Below are 9,046 nucleotides of genomic sequence, written 5' to 3' on the forward strand. Positions count from 1 at the left end.
TCTTGAGAATATACGTTACCTTTTTGCCATTTCAGCAACACATTGTAAAATATGCTTTCAATATTTTTTTCACATCTGTAGGTGTTTTGTGAAAGACTTTTTTAGTAAACCTAATGCACAGTATTTTCAAAAAGCTGGAGTCTGTGTTTTTTTTCTTTAATTATGAATCTTTTATTGCACAAAAATTTAAATTTTATAATGTAATCAAATTTTTCATTAGTTGTGGGCTCCTTTGTCTTATTTAGAAAGCTCTCTAAGGTTCATAAAAGCATTTTCCTGTATTTTCTTCCATCTGGAACTGATCTTTGTGCACTGAAGCTGTCATTACTACTCCTTGGCAAATAGGCCTCTTTGTCTCCTAAGCCCATCTTGGGATTGCATGTCCTGAATTGCTTGTGGTACAGTTGGGCCATAAGATCTATTCTGGCCAGGGAATCACAGGTGGAAGTATAGTTTGTCAACTGAGAATTTAACTGCCAACTGAGACCATCTGGGGCTACTTTTTCCTCTGCCACAATAACTACTAATATTCCAAATAGTGGCTGTTTCATCAGACTGAGTTTCCAAATGTGAGTATCATAGAACATAACCTCTAGCCAGACCAAAATGGCTATGTAGTGTGAGCAAGAATGAACTTCTGTTGTTTTAAGACCCTGAAATTTTGAATTTTTATTGTTGCAGTAGAATCCAACACACTCTGACAAACTTAAAACATAGTATTAGAAAAGGAGTAACAAAAAAAGGAAAAATGTTAAGTATTTGGTTAGGGGATATGTGATAGGATAACTGTTGAGGGGAAAAAAAAGGTAAAAATGCATGTCATGCAGTGGCAAAACCATTATTATTCATGTCATTTGCAATAACTTGGAGATAGACTATGTACTTAATGAACATGTACCATTAAGGGAAGGAATTGGGAAGCAAAATATGCATCATGAGTTGGCTGCTATTGACTTCATTGGGTGAATTATTACAAGAAAAATAAATCAGCTCACAAAGTCTTGGCCGGGTTCTCCAATGGAGAAACACAAAAGATTCTTCAAAGAAAGAGCTCAGAGATGTTGGGATTTGAAAAGCTTGAAGAGGCTAGTGGTTCCCAAACCCTGTCAATAAAATATAAAATTTAAAAGATGTATGAGTGATAAAGGCCATTTCAAATTTGGTTTTGTGCAAGGATCAAATCTAGGACACAGTTCTCACACTCCTTGTTAACACAACTGAGTAAGTGAAGCCATTTCAAAGCAAGACCCAAACAAGAATATGATGCTCAATAAATCCTTTTAAAGGAACAAGACAGCTTGGGGAAAAGAATAAAAACATGTGGCTAATATACCCAAGATATACTGTTCCAAATAGCCAATGCTGCATGACAAACTATTCCAAATTATGACATAAAGCAAGATCCATTTTGTTATGCTCATGTATTCTGAGTGTAAGGAATTTGGACAAAGCAAGCAAGGATGGCTTTACTCTGTTCTGTGATATGGGGCCTCAGATGGTATGACATGAATGGATAGAGGCTAGAATCATCAAAAGGCTAATCACTCACATATCTAGCACTGTGGCTGGGATGTTTCAAAGGCTAGGATCAGCTGAGACTGTCATCTAGAACATCTACTACATTAAGCTTCTTCAGGTTGCTAGAACTTCCTCAACATGATGATAGCCTAGGGTGCTTGAACTTCTTACATGACAATGGCTTAGCACTCCAAGAGTGAATGTTCTAGCAAACAATGCATAAGCTACATGGCTTTTTATCAGCCGGCATCAGAAGTCGTCTTTTGGTCAAAGCAGTCTCAAGTCCACCCAGATCAAAGGGAAGGAGACAGAAACCCCAACTCTTAATGAATTGTGTGTCTAAGAACTGGTAGTCACATTTTAAAACCAACATATTCCCAGTGAGGTCAAAAGAGAGACAGAACAGTACAGGGGAAGAAAGTAAAGAAATACTTCCCCTTAACTATTTAGGTATCCATTCTTGAAAATCGGAAATTCTACATGAAAATAAAAATTGGAAACCTACTTCATTATATAAATGGGGAAAATTATAATACATTAAATGCCAACATTCAATCCTCAACCAATGTCCTAAAAACAGAGACAAAATAAAGTAGAACATCTACGTGAAAGTCTAAACTACGTGTCAGGATATAAAATGCTTACTTAAAACATCATTTCCTGATGGTGGTGCCTGGGTGGCTCAGTCGGTTAAGCGTCCCACTCTTGCTTTTGGCTCAGGTCATGATCTCTCTGTTTGTTGGTTCGAGCCCCCCATGTAGGGGTCCACACTGACAGCATACAGCCTGCTTGGGATTGTCTTCCTCCCCCTCTTTCTCTGCTCCTTCTCCACTTGTGTTTGCGCGCGCACACTTTCTGTCTCAAAACAAAACAAAAGACACATCATTTTCTAATAATCAATTTAAAACGTGGTTAACATATAATTACTTTGTACTCACTAACAAGGTCACATCCCTGAAGACCCTCAGCACACTTTTCAAAACATCTGCATGTGTTTCTGCCCTTTTACAAATTGTAATCAGAACATAATGCAAGACTTTTACCCACATAATTTTGTTTAAAATGTTCAGTTGCATTTGGTGGACATAAATATACATTTTGACTTCTAAAATTGTCCAAACAATTGAAATTATATGTATGTTTTAATTGTGAATCTTAAGAACCAAAATGTGTTTTATTAAAAAGCAAGAGAGGACTTCAGAATTGCCATAGACAAATGCCCACTGAAGTCTCCCATTCTTTCACCTTTATTGTGGTTATTCTATTCCTGTTTTATAGCTGTGCACCATATAGGACAGTGCTTAGCAACCTTTTATCAGGATCACCTGGGGATTAAGCATAAGCAACTAGGCTCACCTCTAGCATTTCTGATTTAGCAGGTCTGGGGTGGGGTCTGAGAATTTACATTTCAAATATTTGATCATGTTGGTCCACAATTGAAGAATTCTTCTATAGAAGTTAGGAAACATTTTTTTTTTTTTTAGGTCATAAGTCTCCAGATAAAGAGAAGCCACATTCCAACCCAATGCAGATTCCTACACCTCAACTCTGATGTCAGAACTCCCACCTATCACAGGGTGGAGAGCCTGGACTCTGAGCTGAATGCCATTATTAAGTGATATTTTCTGTTCCTTTTTAATGGGGAGGAAATGAGTTCATTTTACTTGAAGGAGGCACAGTGGGCCAAATATCTGATTTAACAAATATATCCAGTTCCTGCCTTCATGGCACATGGTGATAGTGCATGTTTTGATTCCATTGTGGATGAGGCCCTGCTAGTTCTGGGCCATGCAATTGGTTCCAGTCAATGAATTGTTCATGGAAGTGATGATTTTCAATCTGGGTTTGGAACACTGAATCACCAGTAAGACCCTTCTTACCTCTTCCTCGTCACAGCAGCCAGCTATGTTCTAACGGTGGTTGCCTGGTCAACCTGGCTCATGGACTGAAGGTAGTGAAGAGTCCCAGGCCGCACATACTGGGAACATAATGTGGTCACAAATTATACCTTTGTTGTTTTTGGTCACTTACTGCATCCCAATCTCACTGATATATACATACATATATATATGAATTTATTTTTCAAATAACTACCCAATAGTCTCACTGTCACTTACTAAATATCTCATCTTTCCCCACTCACTTAATAATATTCTATAAGGTAGAATATGTCGTACTATGTATATAACCACTAGAATCTAGAACTTGTTCTTTTGATTAACCAAAAACTAACTTTATGCCACAATTTTTCCTATGTAGCTATAAAGATATTCCCAAGGTTAATGATGAAACAAGATAGATAGTATGTGTTAGAAATTATGTTTTCGGTAAGCAGTGTGGAGAAAAGGTAAGCCAGCAATCTCCAGAGAGCACTGTTCTTAAAATGTTCTTAAAACACAGCTGCATGTGCGGCCCGTGAGGGAGAGCCAACTGGCTAATAATGAGATGTCATGGTCTCTGATTTTATTTTATTTTTTAATTTTTTTAATGTTTATTTTTACTTTTTGAAAGACAGAGAGAGAGAGAGAGAGAGAGAGAGAGAGAGAGAGAGAGAGAGAGAAAGCACACAAGTGGGGGAGGGACACAGAGAGAGGGAGAGACAGAATCCCAAGCAGGTTCCCCACCATCAGCACAGAGCTGTATGTGGGGCTTTATCTCACAAACTGTGAGATCATGACCTGAGCTGAGATCAAGAGTTGGCAGCTTAACCAACTGCGCCACCCAGGTGCTTCTCACACTCTTTGATTTTAGAGATTAAGAATCAGAACTGAAATGACCTTCATCAGTGCAGTTTTGCTTAAGCTGTAGTCTCATTCTAAGAGGAAAAGCCCTGGATATTGAAAACAAGATGTAATTTCTTCAAGGAGATCATTGGAAACTAGCTAGGAAAGAAAACTCTACCTAAAAGCTGATGTTCAGAGGCAATTGCTGCTCTTGGACATGCATCCTGGCATAATCTCATGTGTAGGCACGTTAAAGGGGGAGACAGAGACGCATGCCATCTTGCTGCACATATTCAACTCTATGACTCCTAGGATGTTACAGATGAATATTAATTAAGCACGCTTCTTATAAATCATTCCCAATCACCAAAGGCCGAGTCACATATTTATGTACATGTCAAATGAAAAACTCCTGTTAGTATATTTGAAAACTGGAAAATTGTTGGGGCCAAAATCTCTTGGAAATTGCTAAAATAAGAGAATATTTTTATGAGAAATGTGTGTGGGAACCATGCAAATTTATTAAAAGCAAATGGACTTGGAGGAAGGAGCAGACTGAATGAATTTTCATCCTTCCTCCTTGGTTTTGTTGATAGTGGTAAGGGTAATAGATGTTTTAAAAAAAAATAATGATGGTCTATTTTTTAAAAAGAGTTATAAAATGCTTTTTTATGTTCTGGTACTTCGACTCAATATGATATTCAACTCACTACTGTCACAATATCCCTTGTGGCAAGGTAGTCGCCCATCCACAAAGGATAGCATAGAAAGAAAGAACGTTTAACTAACTTATTATTACCAGTGAGGGAATAGCCTGGCAGGAATGGCGTTTCTTTTACCTGCTTTGGGGCCAGTGGAAATGAACAGTTCAGTGTGAGGTTTCAGGCCAACATAGGTTAAGTTATGTGAGAATTAATTCTCTGCTTTTCAAACTCTAATGGAAGTCCTGCATTTACCTGTTTTTATAAGCTACAATAGTATAGTATCTTTGCTTTTCACTGTAAATATATTTGCTTAACATAATATTATATTGGCTACCTGATACGTTTTATATATATCATGTGCTATACTAGCATGCCTAATATTATATTATTTTAATATATTATGATAAACTTTGTCAAAAGTTTTACAAGTCTTAGGCTAGGCAAAATTGGAAAACATTATTACTTATGAAAGGCAATTTCTTTGTGGTGGTCACTTGTCTAGAAATACTGGGTCCAAGTGTGAAGGAGGATGGACAAAATAAATGAGACCTCCTTTTCTCAGTTGTGCAAAACCAGAGGTACTACACAATTTTTGTGTAGAGTGGTTCAGCAACATCCTCCACTGTGTAATTCCAGTATTAGTATATCATCAAGAAGTGTTTTTTAAATAAATGTTAAATATAGGTGCCACAGGGAACTTTCAAGTGTTTGTGTCTTTCTTATCAAGATTTACATGGTCAGGTCCTAGGAAACAGAAACAATGGTTAAATTTCATATCAATACACTATGCTGCCCAACTGGTATGTGCTTTATGTGTTAAAAGAAAAACCTACTGACTTTCACATTCCCCATGGCCCTCCCTTTTAAATACTCCTCTATGGAGGATAACTCAGCTGCTGGGTCCACTATTTGCCGTTCCCGCCTTTTCTCCTCTTTCTGCTTAGAATGCTCCAGCAGTCATCTTGAGACAATGAGGTGACCCAAGGTTGAAGACCAGAGCTAAAGGTAGCAGGATGGAAAGACACCAGGAGCCCTGGGTCCTGAGGCCCACACAGCCACCATACCAACTCCAAACCACCTGCCTCCCGATTTCCTTCACACAAGAGAACATAACTCTTTATCTTAGTTAAGTTCTTTATACACAGAGTATCTTTTGTTAGAATCAAAACACAGCTCTTTACTGACCGGACCTCAGTTCATCAGAATGCCCAGGAAAAGATGCAATAAGGTACAAATAAGATGTATAACTTTTATATATGCAAATATATACACACATATACTATATATAATTATATATATACACAATATTTTGTATATATACAAATACATGAAATTGTACTTTATATGCATGCAAGATTAGCTATAATTTATAGTTAACTGAGAATTAAAAGTAACTTTAAAAAAATTTTTTTAATTTTTTTTTATTTTTTAGGGAGAGAGAGAGACAGAGCATGAGCAGGGGAGGAGCAGAGAGAGAGACACACACAGAATTTGAAGCAGGCTCCAGGCTCTGAGCTGTCAGCACAGAGCCCAATGCAGGGCTCGAACTCATGAACAACAAGATCCTGACCTGAGCCAAAGTCGGATGCTCAACCAACTGAGCCACCCAGACGCCCCTAAAAGTAACTTAATACATAATCTACAGAACTTGAGATATTAGAAGTCATTGCAATTAGTTTTACTGAGAGCAATCCCAGAAACACTCAATAAAATGTTAGTTGTTGTTATTTTCTTTTCTATAAACTTGTTAGGAGGGGCAAAAGTATGTGTGCGTGTGTGTGTGTGTGTGTGTTTGTGTGTGTGTGTGTGTGTGTGTGTGTGTGTGTGTGTTGTGATTTTGACCCTCAACATTAATAGAAAAATCTGGGTTAGAGGATTCTGTTTTAGACCTTATCAACTGAAATTTTCCAATATAATCAAATACTATCAATGAGGGAATTCAGAAACTATGAGAACATCATAGTGCCCAACTGTAGCTTCTGATGCCACAAGAGTAGAATTATTGATTCCTCTCTAGTGCCCTTTTAAACTACTTTTTAAAAGCTTTGTGCCACAAATCTGGAGGGCCTCTTCTTAAGATGGAAACAGATAAAATATCTAAACAACCAGCAAGCCAGGGCACTCAGCTTTTAGAAATCCCAACAGAAGAAATGTTTTGTTCTGTACAGGAAGATAGATTAAAGACATATATTCTAACCCTGAACCCCAGCACCCCCATTAACCCTGATAACTGAGGCAGGGTAGTGCTAATGGTATTGTGTCCTGAGTAATGGCTCTTGTTTTTTAATGAACCCTTCTAGCAGTTCTCAAGCTCAGAGATTCTTTCAATCTGTTGAAGGAGACCTTTACTATCTCAGCTCTCTCCTCAACAATAAATAACAGATGCTCCCAAGGTTCTCTGGGTTATTGTAAACTTACCTCATGCCAACAGCCTCATAATCAGGAAAACAAAGGCCACTTTCAACTTCTTTTGCAGCACCTGAGTGAAATCTACCAGTCAGCTCATCATAGTAAGTAAAAGCAATTTCTCAGGTGTCCAAGGTGTTCAGTCCCTTGAGCAAAAAGACAAATCACAGGGTTTTTTTTATGGCTGACTTTCTTCCTGGCCTAGAACGAGATAATATTATAATGAAACCTTACAGCTCTCTCTTTCTTTTTCCTGAGCCATGCTTTACTGACAGAAGGACTATCTCTTGAAAGTTAAATATATATGTAGTTAAGAATCCTATTCTTACTCTTTATTTGAGAGAAACATCACAAAAAAGGTAAGAATTGTTGGGGCACCTGGGTGGCTCAGTTGGTTAAATGTATGGCTCTTGATTTGGCTCAAGTCATGACCCCAGGGTTTGACATCAAGCCCTGCATTGGGGCTCCACACTGACTGTGGAGCCTGCTTGGGATTCTCTGACTCCCTCTCTCTCTGCCTCTCCTTCTCCTCAAAAAACATTAAAAAAACTTTAAAAATAAAAGAGGTAGGAATTGTTGAAAAGAATATGGTGAATTTACAGCAGAATGACAATTGGAAAAATCCATCTCATATTTTCTCTATGAAGTGGCTTTCAAAGTTGTCCCCAATGAGCACTTATGTCACTTCTGAAGACAATGATGATAAATTAGCCTGTGGTATTTTCTCACAAGTCCTCAGCAGACCTGTGTCTACCTTTTTCTCCTCTTACTATCCACACCCATCCCTACAGTTCAGTGAGACAACAGTGGGAACCAGGCCAGCTCCATAATTCTCAGCTCTTTATCTTAATGGGATTTCCGAGAAGTCATGTGGATATGGATCATACACATTATTCTGCCTTTTCAGCTCTCAGTATCAGGAAAGTGTCTGTTAATGAGATTTCAGTATTGACAGACAATCAACATTTTCCAGAAAGGAGATGGCATCATGTTCAATGTGCAGGAAACAATTTCTCAAGTTCAAAAAGCGCAGGAAATATAAAACAGCAGATTTAAAATTACGGTCATATCGGCAGGTTATTTATTTTTGGCCAATGTTTCTCAATAGAAATGAAATGTATTTTTATTATTTTTTCCAATCTGGAGTCACTCCCTACCGCTCCAAAAATCAATATCTGATAATGTTAAATAATTCCTGCCCATAGATTATACCTAAGTTTTCAAAATGTTTGGATACATATAAAATGGGCAGTACCTGGAATTCAAGTTCAACTAATGAGACAGAATCTATCTTGTGTGTGTCTTTTCCCATTTTCTGTGATTGACACACAGAAAGGCAGCAGCTTCTAAAGTCATTTCCCAAAGTGGGTTCTGTTTATCCCTAATAGATAATCCCTGACAGAAATACACATAGGAACAAACATGTGTTTCAGTGAAAATTATAAGTGTTTAGATGACAACCTTCCAGGTTATCTGATTTTAGTCCCTCATTGTCTTTGAGCTATTGTATGACTCTGTAAGTCATAGACATCTGATGGAAATGCAATATCACTCTCGTCTAGAAACAAACAGATTTAGTCCCATGCTGTAGACGATCAACAGACTTCCCTGCCTGTCTTATAGAAACATCAGTATTGCTTCCATTTGCACATTTGTCTTACTGCTCCTGATCTAGAAATGTGTCAACCTTTTCTG

At 37.8% G+C, this 9,046-nt stretch overlaps 1 long non-coding RNA gene across 1 annotated transcript; it reads right to left on the reverse strand.

Annotated features, from left to right (window-relative positions):
- Positions 1–2,333: 2,333 nt before the first annotated feature.
- LOC124504293 (uncharacterized) lies at positions 2,334–7,703 on the reverse strand. The gene is made up of 3 exons (XR_006960367.1): positions 7,364–7,703; positions 3,399–3,496; positions 2,334–2,373 (listed from the first exon to the last, which is right to left on the reverse strand). It is a non-coding gene; the product is annotated as an uncharacterized LOC124504293 (long non-coding RNA).
- Between the last annotated feature and the right edge of the window lie 1,343 nt (positions 7,704–9,046).

This window comes from Lynx rufus, unplaced genomic scaffold, assembly GCF_022079265.1.
Source record: "Lynx rufus isolate CCGP_SWC_20201006 ecotype Redwood Valley unplaced genomic scaffold, mLynRuf1.p SCAF_8, whole genome shotgun sequence".
Taxonomy (NCBI): Eukaryota; Metazoa; Chordata; class Mammalia; order Carnivora; family Felidae; genus Lynx; species Lynx rufus.